The sequence below is a fragment of the Monodon monoceros genome, unplaced genomic scaffold (assembly GCF_005190385.1).
Source record: "Monodon monoceros isolate NGI ecotype Baffin Bay Population unplaced genomic scaffold, NGI_Narwhal_1 Super_Scaffold_1, whole genome shotgun sequence".
In the NCBI taxonomy this organism is placed as follows: domain Eukaryota; kingdom Metazoa; phylum Chordata; class Mammalia; order Artiodactyla; family Monodontidae; genus Monodon; species Monodon monoceros.
Genome location: NW_021703765.1, coordinates 6957639 through 6973595, shown reverse-complemented (window position 1 = coordinate 6973595; position 15957 = coordinate 6957639).

Sequence of the window (15957 nt, the reverse complement as noted above, 5' to 3'; positions counted from 1 at the left end):
CTGGTGGAACCCTGGTACAATTTTTGTGGATATCACTCACAATGCAGGGGGCTTGACTGAGCACAGCTGCAGGTGGTTTTTGCTTAGGACCCCCTCAAGCAAATGCAGTTAGAAGTCATGCAGAAGGTATCGCTCATGTGTCTGACAGTTGGCTGGGACTCAGCTGGGCATTGACTGGAAAACCTTGACGTGGCCTTGCCGCGTGGTCTGAACTTCGTCCTAGCACAGCAGCTGGGTTCCCAGAGCAAGTGCCCCAAGAGAACAAGGGGAAACAACGTGGCTTTTTTGTTTAAAGAGATGTGCAATTTATTTATTTTTCAATTTTTTGGCTGTAGCCCAAGCCACGTGGGATCTTAGTTCCCTGACCAGGGGTTGAACCCATGCCCCCTACATTGAAAGGGAGAGTCTTAACCACTGGACCACTGGGGAAGCCCCTGGCTTTTTTTTTTTTTTTAATGATCTAGTGGTGGAAGTCACAGAGCCTCATTTTTGCCACATTTTATTGGTAAGGCAGCCATAAAGGTCCATACAGGCTCAAGGGGCAATTTTCACCAGTTCTTGGTGGAATGAGAAAAACTACAGCCAAACTGATTCACTTTAGAGGATGGTCCTTGATTCTGACCTTAAGCTCTGGGGTTGAAATGTCCTGTATGGAATGAAGTGGTAATTATTGTACTTGATGATTCTTTTTCTAAATGTATTTAGTACACAAGTAAATAGCTGGTGACAGGGTCAGTCACCGGGGTCTCGTGAAATTCAGAACCTGGCTGTTTGATTGCATGCACTTTTCCATTCAGTGTTGTGAGGCCTTTTGCAACATTCCCCATTCATTCCTTCTGTGGGCACTCCTGGTGACCTTGGGCTCTCCTCACTGAAAGATTAGCCGTCCTTACTGCTAACAATCCTTGCTAGTGTAAAGTCCTGACTTACTTCCCTGCTGTAACTTGTACCCTTGATCTTGAATCTTCCCTCTCTATTCACTTAACAGCTTTTCTCCTATGTAACCTGTCGTCACTGCACCATTAACTCTTCCTTTTTTCTAGGTTTAGCTATAATTCCTGTAAGTGTTCTCTGTGGGATCCATCAGTAGATTGGGATCTAGGTGAGCTTCTATTTCATGGTAGTATTATCTCTACTTTCTATGATTTCAGTATTCTCAATTTGTTCATATTGGAATTATGATTTTTAAGGTACTTGCTGGCTAAGAATGTCTATAGTCTGCAATTCTGTCTGTACACTTCTAGAATCAGTACAATTTGGTAATGTTCTTTAACAGGTGATTACCACAGAAAACGTGTTCTTAGCAACACAGAAGACAATGAGCTATAAAACCCTTCCAAAAAAATCAGGTATGACAGAGATGGTAAATGTTAAATATGTAATTAATTTAAAATCTACATATAATAAAATAGAAACTTACTTTTTTAAAGTCCTATCCTTGTGCAATTATTTTTACCTTCAATTTGGTACTTTTATTTCTATTTAATTATTAATATTACTATTGCTATTATTATTATTGTTGCTAAGCATCGATGATAATGCATTTCAATCACTAGTTTTTTAAAAAAATTATTTATTTAATTTTTTATTTTTGCCCCGTTGGGTCTTTGTGGCTGCACGCCGCTTTCTCTAGTTGCAGTGAGCAGGGGCTACTCTTCATTGCGGTGCACAGGCTTCTCATTGCAGTGGCTTCTCTTGTTGTGGAGCACGGGCTCTAGGCATGCGGGCTCAGTAGTTGTGGCATGCGGGCTTAGTTGTTCTGCGGCATGTGGGATCTTCCCGGACCAGGGATCGAACCCGTGTCCCTTGCATTGGCAGGCGGACTCTCAACCACTGCGCCACCAGGGAAGTCCTCATCTCCCTTTTTGAAAGTCAGCTGATTGCATCCTTGATTCCATCTGCTACCTTAGCTCCCCTTTGACGCCTAATATAAGTTTCACAGGTTGGGGAATTAGGATGCGGTCATCTTTGGGGGCCATTATTCTGCTACCACAGGTATTTAAGAACATCTGCATTGGAGGACCTTGGCACGTCAGCAGAACCCCTTCATGCATTGTCAGCAGCAGCTTCCTGGAGCCATTTTCAGCAGCGCCCAGGCTGCCGCCACCGCCGCTTCGCAATCCATTGCGTCCCCTGCCTCCATCCCCCCTCGAGGCCCCCCATCCCGGCTGCCCGGACACTCTTCTATCTAGAACCGCGATTATTTTTGGCTCTCCGGGGCCAGTGCGGTGCGGAAAAATAAAAGAAAAGAGAGAGAAGGGGACGGGCGGGGAGGGGAGAAGGAAGAGAGACTTGGAAACTCGGACTGTAAATAATAAAGAAATTGAAAACAATACGTTAATATACTCTAGCAATAAAAAGCAGGAGTGAAGAAAAAACCTATATATCTCTCTTGTTTCTTAGTTGATTAGAAAGATGTTGTATGTGGATTTAAAAAATTCTCTCGTTTGAAAACTTACAATTCGATTGATATCTCTATCATAGCACTTATGTATTCTATCAAAATGATCTGTTTATTTATGTGTCTCTCTCCCCCGCTAATACTTATGCTTCTTAGTCATCTTTGAATTCCCTGAAGACAGCTCAGTGACTAGTATAAAGGAGATACTTTGAAATGATTATATGGAACTGAATGAATTTTATTTATTTTGCAACAATTTCTTGTAATCTCCGTCTTTAACTCTGACAGATGCTTTCCAAAATCCAAGTGCCTTTGCTTTCACAAATTTTGTCTTTCCTTTTATATAACACTTTTTCATCTCACATACACTGGAAAATAAATGATTTCTTTCATTCTATTAAGTGGAAATTTACACAAGAAACACATAAAAATGAAAATAATAATAAAAATTATTTTCAAGGTTTTTAAAAGGAGAATGAAACTCTGTGAAGTTTCTTAGTATCTGTAACTAGGATTTTTTTGCAAATGCAAAAGGAATTTGGACGTTATTTTTCTAGGAAACTTTGGTTCCAGTAACAATGAAGCATTTTTTCATTAATTTATTCAAAACATTTTTTTTATTGAAGTGTAGTTGATTTACAATGTTGTGTTAGTTTCAGGTACACAGCAGTGATTCAGTTATACAGGTATATGTATATATTCGTTTTCAGCTTCTTTTCCCTTATAGGTTATTATAAAATATTGAGTATAGTTCTCTGTGCTATATAGTAGGTCCTCATTGGTTATCTATTTTACATATAGTAGTGTGTATATGTTAATCCCAAACTCCTAATTTATCCCTCCCCTGCCTTTCCTCTTTGGTAACCATAAGTTTGTTTTCTGTGTCTGTGAGTCTATTTCTGTTTTGTATATAAGTTCATTTGTATCTTTTTTTTTTTTAATTTTTATTTATTTATTTTTGGGCTTCATTAGGTCTTCGTTGTTGCTCATGGGCTCTCTCTAGTTGCGGCGAGCGGGGGCTACTTTTCATTGTGGTGCGCGGGCTTCTCATTACGGTAGCTTCTCTTGTTGCGGAGCACGGGCTCTAGGCGTGCAGGCTTCAGTAGTTGCAGCACGTGGGCTCAGTAGTTGTGGCTCGTGGGCTCTAGAGCGCAGTCTTAGTAGTTGTGGCACACAGGCTTAGTTGCCCTGCGGCATGTGGGATCTTCCCAGACCGGAGATTGAACCCATGTCCCCTGCATTGACAGGTGGACTTTTAACCACTGCGCCACCAGGGAAGTCCCTGTATCTTTTTTTTTTAGATTCCACATGTAAACAATATCATAAGATATTTGTCTCTCTATGACTGGCTTACAGCAGTGAACCATTTTTATAATGCATGATCCATGAATGTGAATCAGTTATTCCTAATTATGTGACTTTTCATTGTGTTTATTACATCAGTATCTGTATCAGTACTAATAATCTATCTAATTTTTGGTTGAAGTCAAACTAATATTTATCACGTTATTCTGTGAATTTGACAATATGCAAACAATGTTCTGAGGAAAAATCTGCTGCTTTTGTTGCTTTTTTTTCTTTGTCATTATTCTCTCTTTGGTTCGCTCATCAAACTCATTCTCAGATCATCCATTAAAACTGATTGGCTAACCTAAAAAGATGGTCTACTTACCATATACTTTTTTTAACCATATTTAATTTTGATACTTTTCCTTAACAGCATTTTCTTTACTGTATACTCTTAACCTCGTATAGTGTTCCTTTTTATTGATTTTTTGGCTACTAACAATCAACATTCTTTATTCCCATAATCCTTGCCAAAGTAGCAATCCCTCTCCCTTGGGAAAAGCAAGCATAGCCCTGCCTCTAAGTCAAAAGCCTCACGGCTTTTTGTGGACCCAATGAAAACACACAGTCATTGTCGCAGAGTTGACTTCTCTTCTTCAGAAGAAAGATTTACCTGTTCCCTGGGATCTGCTCCTAGCTCTATAACTCTGTGCACAGTGATTTTATATGAGTCACTGGTAACGCAGGATCAGTGTGGGAGCTTCTTGGACCAATAATTCTATGATTTCTAGTGATACTATAATTTTGAGATAGAGTGATTAAGTATTGGGATGGTGATTTCCTCCAATGTGAAAGAGGGGAGTTAGAGAAGATACTTCTCCTTTTCATTAACTCATTCTCCATCATTTATTTCAAAATTAATCCATGAAAACACAGAAAAAAATTATCTATAGTCTCATCGAGGGTGACCGCTATTAGTCATTATTTTTCTAGTTTTTATATAAATTATAAATATGTGTATATATAAAGCTTTTCTATGTGTATATCCTTTTCTTTTTATTTATTAATTTTTATTTATTTATTTATTTTTGGCTGCGTTGGGTCTTCCTTGCTACGCGTGGGCTTTCTCTAGTTGCGGCGAGCGGGGACTACTCTTCATTGCAGTACATGGACTTATTGCGGTGGCTTCTCTTGTTGTGGAGCATGAGCTCTATGCACATGGGCTTCAGTAGTTATGGCACATGGGCTCAGTAGTTGTGGCGTGTGGGCTCCAGAGCACAGGCTCAGTAGTTGTGGTGCACGGGCTTAGTTGCTCCCTGGCATGTGGGATCTTCCGGGACCAGGGCTGGAACCCGTGTCCCCTGATTGGCAGGTGGATTCTTAACCACTGTGCCACCAGAGAAGTCCCCCTTTTCTTTTTAAATAACAAAAATGTCATCATGTACACAATCTGTCCTGCTCAGTAGAATGAAGTTTCCTTGAGACTGTCTTCCTTATCTTTTTTTTTCTTATTAGTCATCCATTTTATACACATCAGTGTATACATGTCAATCCCAATCTCCCAATTCATCACACCACAACCCCCATTCCTTATCTTATTATCCACTCTGTTCTAATTCCTAGAATAGTATCTGGTATAAAGTAGATAAGCAAGAAATAAATAGTTGTTATCACTGAACACTTTGCTGCGAGCCTTTTCCACAATAATTAATACCGATTGGGGGAAAATTAATTTAACCTAACCTTACTGAGGAATGTTGAAAGGTATGCCTTAAATCACAAACTTTCAGTTGTAAAAGGAAAAAATTCTGGGGATCTAATGTACAGCATGGTGACTTGACTTAATAATAATGTGTTGTAGGGCTTCCCTGGTGGCGCAGTGGTTGGGAGTCCGCCTGCCGATGCAGGGGACGTGGGTTCGTGCCCCGGTCCGGGAAGATCCCACACGCCGCGGAGCGGCTGGGCCCGTGAGCCATGACCGCTGAGCCTGCGTGTCCGGAGCCTGTGCTCCGCAACGGGTAGAGGCCACAACAGTGAGAGGCCCGCGTACCGCAAAATAATAATAATAATGTGTTGTATACTTGAGATTTGCTAAGGGAGTAGATTGCAAGTGTTCTCAAACAAGCACACACGCACACACACAATGGTAACTGTGGGGTGGCCAGCGTGTTAATTAACCTGATTGTGGTAATCACTTCAAAATGTGGACGTATATTAAACCATCACGTTGTTCACGTTAAATATATACAATTTTTATTTCTCCATTATACACCAATAAAGCTGGAAAATAAAAGAAAAAAATGTGAGTTACCACATGGATCGTCAGTAGATGGACCGGCGGGTCAACCGCAGGTGGTATTGATGAAGAGTTAGAAAGAACAGGGGCCTTTGCCTGCTGAGAGCTCGCAGCTGAGGCTCAGGAACGCCCTTGGCTGGAGAGCTGCCTCACCCACCCTTATCTTCTGGGGGCAGTCACACACAGGGGCTGATAGATAGAAGAGGGAACCCCAAGTCCCAGCCCTCTCGCCTCCATCCAGGTCAGCTCCAAAGGGCCAGCTGAGCTCCTCGTGGGATCTTGGCTAAGGCTGCAAACTCTCTCTTCACTCGGTCCTGCTTCCCACCCTTCTTTCCCTGAGTCATTCCTGAGAGCAATCTCCAAATAACCCCTGAAATCTCTAGGAGTCTGTGTCCAAGGGAACCCAACCCATTCAACATGTAGGCTGTTTCCAAGTATATATACTTGAACATTTTCGAGAAAAATTTCGTTGATTAGAAAGGATGAACATTTTTAAGGCTTTTGATACCAGATGGCAACTGACTCTAGAAGGGCTGAATAATTTACGTTTTCACTGGCAGTGTATGATGGTGCCCATACCCACCCCCTGCTTTTGCCATCACTGGGCATTCATTTGTTGGTTTCTTTTTAATTTTGATTAATTTAATGGGGAGAAAAACCTTTGTCATTGCTTTTGTATCTGCAGTGCATTGATAACTAGCAATGTTCCACATATTTTCATATATCTGTGGAACATTTGTATTTCCTCTTTTGTTAATTTCTCTTATGGTCCTATTACCGGTTTCCTTTTGAGGGTAATAAATCAATAAAAACAGAGTCTAATTGTGTTTATATAAACTACTCTTTAACTTTTTACAACTGATCCTGATCTACATTTCTACTTTGTTAATTTTTTAAAATGCAGAGACATATTTTTATTTTTTGTGGTTAAACCTATCAGATTTATCATTCTTTTTTCTGTGTAAATTTTGCCTTTGGAGTGATGCTTAAAAAGTCTTTCCCTACCCCTTGAGACTGTGAATATGTACCTAAATATTTTTCTAAAGCTTTTTGATTAAAATAAATATTTTTATAAAGTTATTTATTTATTTTTGGCTGCATTGGGTCCTCGTTGTTGGGTCTTCGTTGCAGTGTATGGGCTTTCTCTAGTTGCAGCAAGCGGGGTCTACTCTAAATTGCGGTGCACGGGCTTCTCATTGCGGTGGCTTCTCTTGTTGTGGAGCATGGGCTCTAGGCTCACGGGCTTCAGTAGTTGTGGCACGCGGCCTCAGTAGTTGTGGCTCGTGGGCTCTAGAGCGCAGGCTCAGTAGTTGTAGCACCATGGGCTTAGTTGCTCCGCGGCATGTGGGATCTTCCCGGACCAGGGCTCGAACCCGTGTCCCCTGCATTGGCAGACGGATTCTCAACCACTGCGCCACCAGGGAAGTCCCAATTCTTAAAAATATTTTAATTCTTTGGCATTTATTTTGCCATCAGAGAGGATACAAACTGTTGGTCTGGGCTGGATTGGACGTGTAGTTTGTTCTGCTTGTGTAGTGGGTTTACTGGGTCCCCCCAAAGAGTCTGTTCAAACCCTCACCTGTGAATGTGACCTGGTTTCCAGATGGGATCTTTGCAGATGCTTTCAAGTTTAAATGAGTCATACTGGATTGGGGTGGGCTTGTAGAACATGGGAAATGTGGACACGGAAGACACAGAGCTCGGACTGAGGCATCTACAAGCCAAGGGCTGTGGGCTACACCAGACGTCAGGAGGGAGGCAGGTAGCAGATTCTCTCTCAGAGCCCCAGGGAGGACAACCCAGCCTGGCGCCCAGCCTGGCCTCAGAGCTGTGAGAGAGTAAGTTCCTGTTATTTTACGCCATCCAGCTTGTGGTAATTTGTTACCACAGCTTTAGGAAGTTAATACAACTTGATTCACATAGTGTTTTAAAAATGTTTGAAGTGGTCACCTACAATTAAAAATTGGGAGATTTCCTATAAAAATGCTGATTTCTTTTAAAAGCACCCAAACCGTGAGCCCTCCTGTCAATACGGTCCCTGGCTGACCTCGAACCTGCTTTCTTTGCTCGCCCAATGCTGATGGGTAGGGGAGATCTACCTTTTTAATTAAAGAAATTTTTTTCTTTTTGTTTTTTAATGGTAAACTTGTCCCAATACCATCTCCTAAGCAAACCTCAGGAGATTAAAAAATGCTGCTTTTGTCATCTACTATATGCTTATCTAGCACTTGAGTCTATTTTGGGGCTTTCTATTCTGATCCTTGAATCTGTTCAAATAGCCTCTCATCAGCACTGCACAGTTGGACTTAATGGGAGTTTAAAATATAACGTTAAATCTCACTGGGCAAGTAGGTGCTCAGAGTTTCCTTTAGTACATAAAATTCTATCAGTTAGGATAAGTGAATTTCATAGAAATGAGTACAGATTCTGCTTAATAGACTTTAAGATTTTTAAAAAATTTTTATTGAAGTATAGTTGACTTACAATGTTGTGTTAATTTCTGTACAGCAAAGTGATTCAGTTGTACATATACATATATATTCTTTTTCATATTCTTTTCCGTTATAGTTTATCACAGGAGATTGCTTACAGTTCCCTGTGCTATACAGTAGGACCTTGTTGTTTATCCAACCTGTATATAATAGTTTGCATCTGCTAATCCTAAACTCCCAATCCTTCCCTCCTCCACCCCCTCCTCCTCTGCTTAAGAGACTAAAAGGTGACCTCACCGACTTAGATAGGTCTTCCCACTGAAAATGTTAGCCATTAGTTTTCTGGCTGTGGATTGCTTTCCCACTACCAATTTCTTTGGTATGAAAAAGATAATTCAAATAAAGAGTCATCTCATTATCATTGCAGTTGTGAATATCATTTGTTGTCTGAAAAAAGTACGTGGCATTAGAATAAGGAAGATATTTGTCAAGTCACGTAAACTTCATTAAAATGCATGTGAACATCCTTTTTCCTGTAGCGAAGTGTCACCTTCTTGAAATTTCCTGTGCACAAAGTTTGAATTAATAGAAAAAGGAATACCTGAGGGAATCATGTCTGTAGACTAATTAAAGGTGTGCTTGAAATGATTAATTTATGATAATGTTCAGAAAAGCCTTGTATTTACGTGTTTTTATTTTTATAACTCTTAAATGTGATATAATTACAGATTCACGGGAAATTGTAAAGAAATATGGAGGGAGGTCCTGTGCGCCCTTCCCCCCCATGTTAATATTTTATAGAACTGTAGCGCCATAACTACACCCAGAAGCTGCCTTTGGCGCAGCCCGTAGATTTGTCCCGAGTTCACTGTTAGGTATGCACTCGTCTGTGTGCGTACGTTTGTGTGTTTATGCAATTGTACAGCATAACCACTGCCGCAGTCGATACTAAGCTGTGCTGTCGCAAGGCTGCCTCCCGTAACCCACACCCATCCTTTCTCCCCTTCTCTACCCTCCTGCAACAACTAATCTGTTCTCTATTTCTATAATTTTCTCATTTCAAGAATGTTATATAAATGGCATCATATAGTATGTAACCTTTAGGGATTGGCAGTTTTCACCCAGCATGATTCCCTGGAGATTCACCCAGGAATGTTCATTCCTTTCTCTTGCGGAGTAGTTTTCCATGGTGTGGAGGCACCCCGGTTTGTTTAATCATTCATCCATTGAAGGGCATTTGGGTGGTTTCCAATTTTGGTCTATTACAAGCTGTGGGAGGCCAGCTGTACCAACATCATTAGTTAGAAAGATTGCCCTTTATCCATCGAATTGCCCTGTACCTTACCAAAAATCAATTGGCCAAACCTATGTGCGTCTACTTCTGGACTCTTTATTCTGTTATATTAATATTTTTAAAATATGGCTACCGGAAAATTTACAATTACGCATTCAATTTCTGTTGCACCGCATTGCTCCAGAGCACGGATGATGGCACAGAGGGCTGGCCTTTGGAACTTGCCAGTCAGCCCCTGGCTGCAGGGCCCCCCAGGGGCGCGCATGGCCTCCCCATCGTCCTTTGCAGGGGAGGTGGCTCTCAGGGCTGAGGGCAGACCTCAGATGCTTACAGCAACTCGCGCTGTCCAGGGAGAACTGGGTGGGGCCAGTTCCCCTTTAATCCATCCCTTCTAATCCTCTCACCTTTATATTTTGGTCTCTCTTTTCTTTCTCTCTTTCCTTTGTGCTGTTTAAGCATTGCAGTTCCTCCTTCCTATTCTGTCCCACACCCCCAATCTGTCTCTCTGTCTGTCTCTCTCCATTTAGCATGAAGTTTATTATCTTAATTCATTTTCTCTTCCTTGTGGACCTTAAATTATTTCTTTCTCCCTCGACTTTCTTACCTCTGACACATACACACTGCCAAATGTAAAACAGATAGCTAGTGGGGAGCAGCCGCATAGCACAGGGAGATCAGCTAGGTGCTCTGTCCACCTAGAGGGATGGGATAGGGAGGGTGGAAGGGAGACGCAAGAGGGACGGGATATGGGGATATATGTATATGTATGGCTGATTCACTGTGTTATACAGCAGAAACTAACACACCATTGTAAAGTAATTATACTCCAATAAAGATGTTAAAAAAAAAAACCAAAACCTATAGACCTATTCATGATTATCTGGAAGGCCTTGCTATATCCCAATACTACTATTTAGTTTCAGCTTCTGTGTTTGTAATTTTTAATTGAACTGATGCTCAGTGATCATTTAAAGTGATACTATTTAATTTCTAATATAGCATTTCTCGAACTGGGCACAGAAGCAGCATTCTAGATTGGCCTGTGAATTCCCAGGTTTGCAAAAAACTCTAGAATTCTAGAGATTGACGAATTCATTCAATAGTGATTTTAAGCGCTTACTCTGTCAGTCAAATTGTTCCTGTTACTGAAACACCAACACGAACAAGGTCCAGTGTTTGTTCCCAAGGAACTTGTGTCCTAAAGGAGGCAGAAGGACGAGAAAGCAATGTTTACAATATGCGAAGGTCATGTCAGGGTGTGGAGGAAACCCTGCAAAGGACCACGAAGGGGGAGCAGCTACTTGGCCTGGGGGGAGACGAGAAGAGAAGAGAAGTGGGAGGGCTCTGGGGGAGGTGCTACTAACAGGAGCTGAGAACCGTGCTCTGGCAAGTGGATCCAGATCTGAGCAGGTGCGGCCATGCCAGGTGGAGAGGAGCGTGCAAAACCAGGGGCGCGAAAGGGCCAGGTGCATCGCTATATCGGAGAACTACCAGGGATTGTACTTGGACGGAAATGCGGCCTGGTTGCAGGGGGTAAATTGGGAGGGAAGTTGGAAGAGAGCGCCAAGGGCCAGATTATGAAGGATTTAAGGAGTTTGTAAGTGGTGGGACCCTGATGAATAATCTTTTTTTTTTAATTGGAGTATAGTTAATTTACAATGTTGTGTTAGTTTCAGGTGTACAGCAAAGTGAGTCAGTTATACATACATATATATCTATTTTTTTCATATATATCTATTTTTTTCAGATTCTTTTCCCTTATAGATTATTACAAAATATTGAGTACATTTCCCTTTGCTATACAGCAGGTTATCTATTTTATATATAGTAGTGTCTATATGTTAATCCCAAACTCCTAATTTATCCCTCCCCCTGATGAATAATCTTAAACACAAGACCAGCAGGACCGAACCTGAAACTTTGGAGGATAACACAGAGCAGCATGGAGGACGGATTCTGGGGTCACATTGGGGTCGTGTAGCAAGGGGTTAAGAAGTTGTTATTTTATTTGCAAGCATAAGAACACAATAAGAAAATGAACTAAATGTTCCTGTGGGGAATGGGGAGATGGAGGGGTAGGAGGTTGCTAACTGGTGGGACATTAGCAGCACAGAAAGGAGATGTGTTAGGAAGAAAGGACCTGCTTCGGGCTGCCTTGGTTTCCAGTCCTCTTTTGGGTCGCTCCACCAAAATTAACTTCATCTGTGACTGACTGCAAGCGCAAAACAACTGCTTACATGAAAACCCTTTTCCATGAACACAGATGGATTTGTCCAGGGCTCCGTGGTGGCTCCGGGCCCTCATCTGAGACCGAGCCTCCTTCTGTTGTGTTACTCTGCCCTCCTCGTGGACCAGCTCCACCTTCCTGTGCTTAGGAAGGAGGTCAGAGAGTAGGAGGGACGCCTCCTCCCTTTAAGGAGCCCTCCCAGGATTAGCACGGCACACTTATGCTAACCTCACAGGCTAGCTCTCAGCCAAATGGTGACACTTACCTGCAGGCACAGCCGCACAACATACTTTTTATTCTGGACGGCTGTGCGCCCAGCGACAATCTTGGGGCTGCGTTACTGAGCAGGAAGTGGGAAATGAGGAGCAAATAGTTTTTAGCAAGCCTCTCGGTGGCCTTTACATTAAAAAACAACGGGCCTTGTGCATATCTTGTGATGTTTATCAGAAGGTATTTCATCATCTTTGTTGGAATTGCAGAAATGGATCTTCCTTTCCGTCGTATTTCCTAACTTGCTGTTCTTCACTTGAATTGGTGATTGATCTTTATTACTTCTAAAATGAATCAATTTAGTAAATTTTTTTTTTTTTTTTTGCGGTACGCGAGCCTCTCACTGTTGCGGCCTCTCCCGTTGCGGAGCACAGGCTCCGGACGCGCAGGCTCAGCGGCCATGGCTCACGGGCCCAGCCGCTCCGCGGCACGTGGGATCTTCCTGGACCGGGGCACGAACCCGTGTCCCCTGCATCGGCAGGCGGACTCTCAGCCACTGCGCCACCAGGGAAGCCCTAAATTTAGTAAATTTTTAGTCACTTCCTTTGGGTTTTCTCTGTATATAAGTCCATCACCAGAAATTAATTCCAATTTGTTATTTCAAATTTTTATATTTCCTTCACTTGCCTGCTTTCACTGGCTAATAACTCCAGAACAATTTTAATGATAATCGTGCTACTGGTATCCTTGTTTTTCATTTTAATAGCAGTGACTCTTGTATTTATTCACTGAGCATGTGTGTGCTCTTACATGTGTTTAGTTTTATATATTTAGACTTACATATTGAGATTTTTAAAATTTAAGAATGTTGAGTTTTATCAAATGCTTTATAACATCTATAGAGATAATTATATGATTTTTCTCTCAATATGGTAAATTAAAATCTTAATAGTAAGCCATTGCCTCATTCTAGCTGTAAACTTTACTTGATCAAAATGTATTATTCTTTCACTGTGTTTCTAGATTCTGTCTGATAAGTTTATCGGCTTCATTATTACAATATTGATCTATATGTGAATCTCAATGTTACTTTGCTTCTGCTCATTTATCTGCATTTACAATTCCTCGATTCTGGATAACTTCACCCTTTAAATATTTGTATCTACTGCAGATGCCTACCCTACCTAGTTAATGTTTACCTAACTTAAACCTGTTTAATTCTTTCATATAAGTTAGCCTTTGGTCCTAGGTATGCATTTTGATATTCCTTTTCATTTTTTTTCTGGACTTTTACTCATTGGCGAAAATTGCTGTTAAAAAATTGTAAAGATAAGCAGTTTCCTCTAAAGAAAACTGAAAGTGAAAAAGTACTAGTAGATGTAGCTACTGAGTCCCTGTGAGATGACAGAGCAGGATGGAGGGGCTGTGACTTACTGACCCCCTTACAGTGTGAGGGGGTAGGGAAGAGGTGCCAGCCTATACTCGGAAACATCCTTATTTATAAGGAAAAGGTGGAGAGTCTGGGTGAGAAAGTAACCCAAAGCCACTTACTCAATATCATTGAATTCAATAAAAATTAATAGGACAGATTAGGTTTCATGATCATTTAACATGTAGTAAAAATCAAATTTTAAATGTAATGAGTTATGTTTTATGTTATTAATCTCTAGGAGAAGTACTGGAAACATCGCCATTTATTAACTGTGCAGGAAGATGCTTCCAATATCACTGGAGTAAAAAGGCTCTGATGGGACAGGCAGGGACCCGTGAAGGACAACAGCACCCCAGATTTCCAGAGCTTTCCTTGTTCCCAGCTGTTTAGAAACAGAGCACCTCCAGTAGGGCTGGGCCTGGGAATAGTATTCCTGGTAACATTTGAAAGTGATGAAGACATGGACCCTCCTGCTGAAACAACGAAGTATAAATACTGAGCAAATCACACCAATGTAATTAAATAACCTTTAAAAGGTTAAACCACTGTCCATGTAGTCATAGTCTAAGTTGGCCCATCGCAAGTGGTGGTTAGGAACACAGGACAAATGGCTCCCATAAGTGACAGCCGGAGTCTGAAAGGCAGGCAGGGCGAGGTTGGGGTGTGGTTAGGAGAGGCCATTGAGCTGACCTCCAGCCTCGTCACAATTAGCTTCTTAGGTGTGCCGGGATCTGACCTGTGCCCTGGGGATAACACAGATTAGAAATGAACTGTTACAGTGTAATGTGGTATTGATGGTCTGGCATATCTGCCTTCTGAGAATGTGAGTTGATTAATCTTAAGGTCAGAGAAAGAACGTGCTAAATGACTAGACACAAAAGTGCATGAGGTCAGGGACATATATCAACTTACTTAATACTTACGAAACTGTCCATGAAATGGAGACACAGAGAGGTTAAGAACTTTTCCAAAGCCACACAGCTAGCGTGAAGAGTTAAGATTTGAATGGACACTCTGAACTGTTCTATTGCTACACAGATGAAGAGTGTAAAAGCACATGGTAATACTCATTAATTTTGAGCTATCATTATTTTTTAAAAATATTTATTTATTTTATTTTTGGCTGCATTGGGTCTTAGTTGTGGCGCATGGGCTTCTCTCTAGTTGTGGTGCATGGGCTGCAGAGTCCATGGGCTCTGTAGTTGCAGCCTGTGGGCTTAGTTGCCCCGTGGCATGTGGGATCTTAGTTCCTTGACCAGGGATCGAACCCATGTCCGCTGCATTGGAAGGCGGATTCTTAACCACTGGGCCACCAGGGAAGTCCTTAAACTACCATTATTATAACCTTGATTTGAAGAAGTGTTCCTTGATGTAGGCCGCTTGAGTTTCTCTTCCTGATTATAAGAATAATCTTTCCAAAGGAACTGATTCTACCTCCCAAGTATCTATCCCTTGGGGACTTCCCTGGCAGTCCAGTGGTTAAGACTTTGCCTTCCAGTGCAGGGGGTGTGGGTTGGATCCCTGGTCGGGGAGCTAAGATCCCACATGCCTCACCGCCAAAAAACCAAAACATAAAAAAAAGTAATATTGTAACAAATTCAATAAAGGCTTTAAAAATGGTCCACATCAAAAAAAATCTTTAAATAAAAAACATCTATCCCTTGAGTTTATCTATTTCTAAGTCATCGGGGAGTTCAGGCCACAATTATTTCTGCCCAGGATCACTGCGGCAGCCTCTACTTCTGCTTCCAGCCTTACCCCCTCCCACCCTTGTTCTTCAGGGCAGCTAGTCATCTTGCTAAAATGCCGACCTTATTTCATTTGTCTAATTCACCAAACACCAGCAATCAATCAATAATTATGGAATGAACGGATGAGTGAATTAAATATAAGACTTCCTTGGTCATAATTCCCTCTCCATCATCGTGGTGTTTAGATGAACCCTACCACTGTGTCATTTTTTCCAGCTTCCTTTGCTAACAGTTCCCTCTTCCAAGCAATTATTCTTCCAGTATTTCATTTAATCCATCAAGTGATCTTGTGGGATTTAAAAAGTAAGAGGAAGAGAAGTGTTAGTGTGTTTTAACTGGTTGAGGGCTCTTTACCCTTCATTTTCAAATTGCTCTCAAACTTTAAGTAACTGATTATAATTAATACTGGTCTTAACCTCATATGGCTAGATCTGAGCTATACCTTTTCTCTAAATTTGTTGCTTATCTAATACAGATATTCCTCGACTTCGATGGTGTTATATCCCAATAAAACCATCGTAAGTTGAAAATATCGTAAGTCAAAAATACATTTAATATACCTTACCTACTAAACCTCCCAGACCTGCACCCAAGGGCCTTGACACACAAGACCTTCAGGCATTTGGG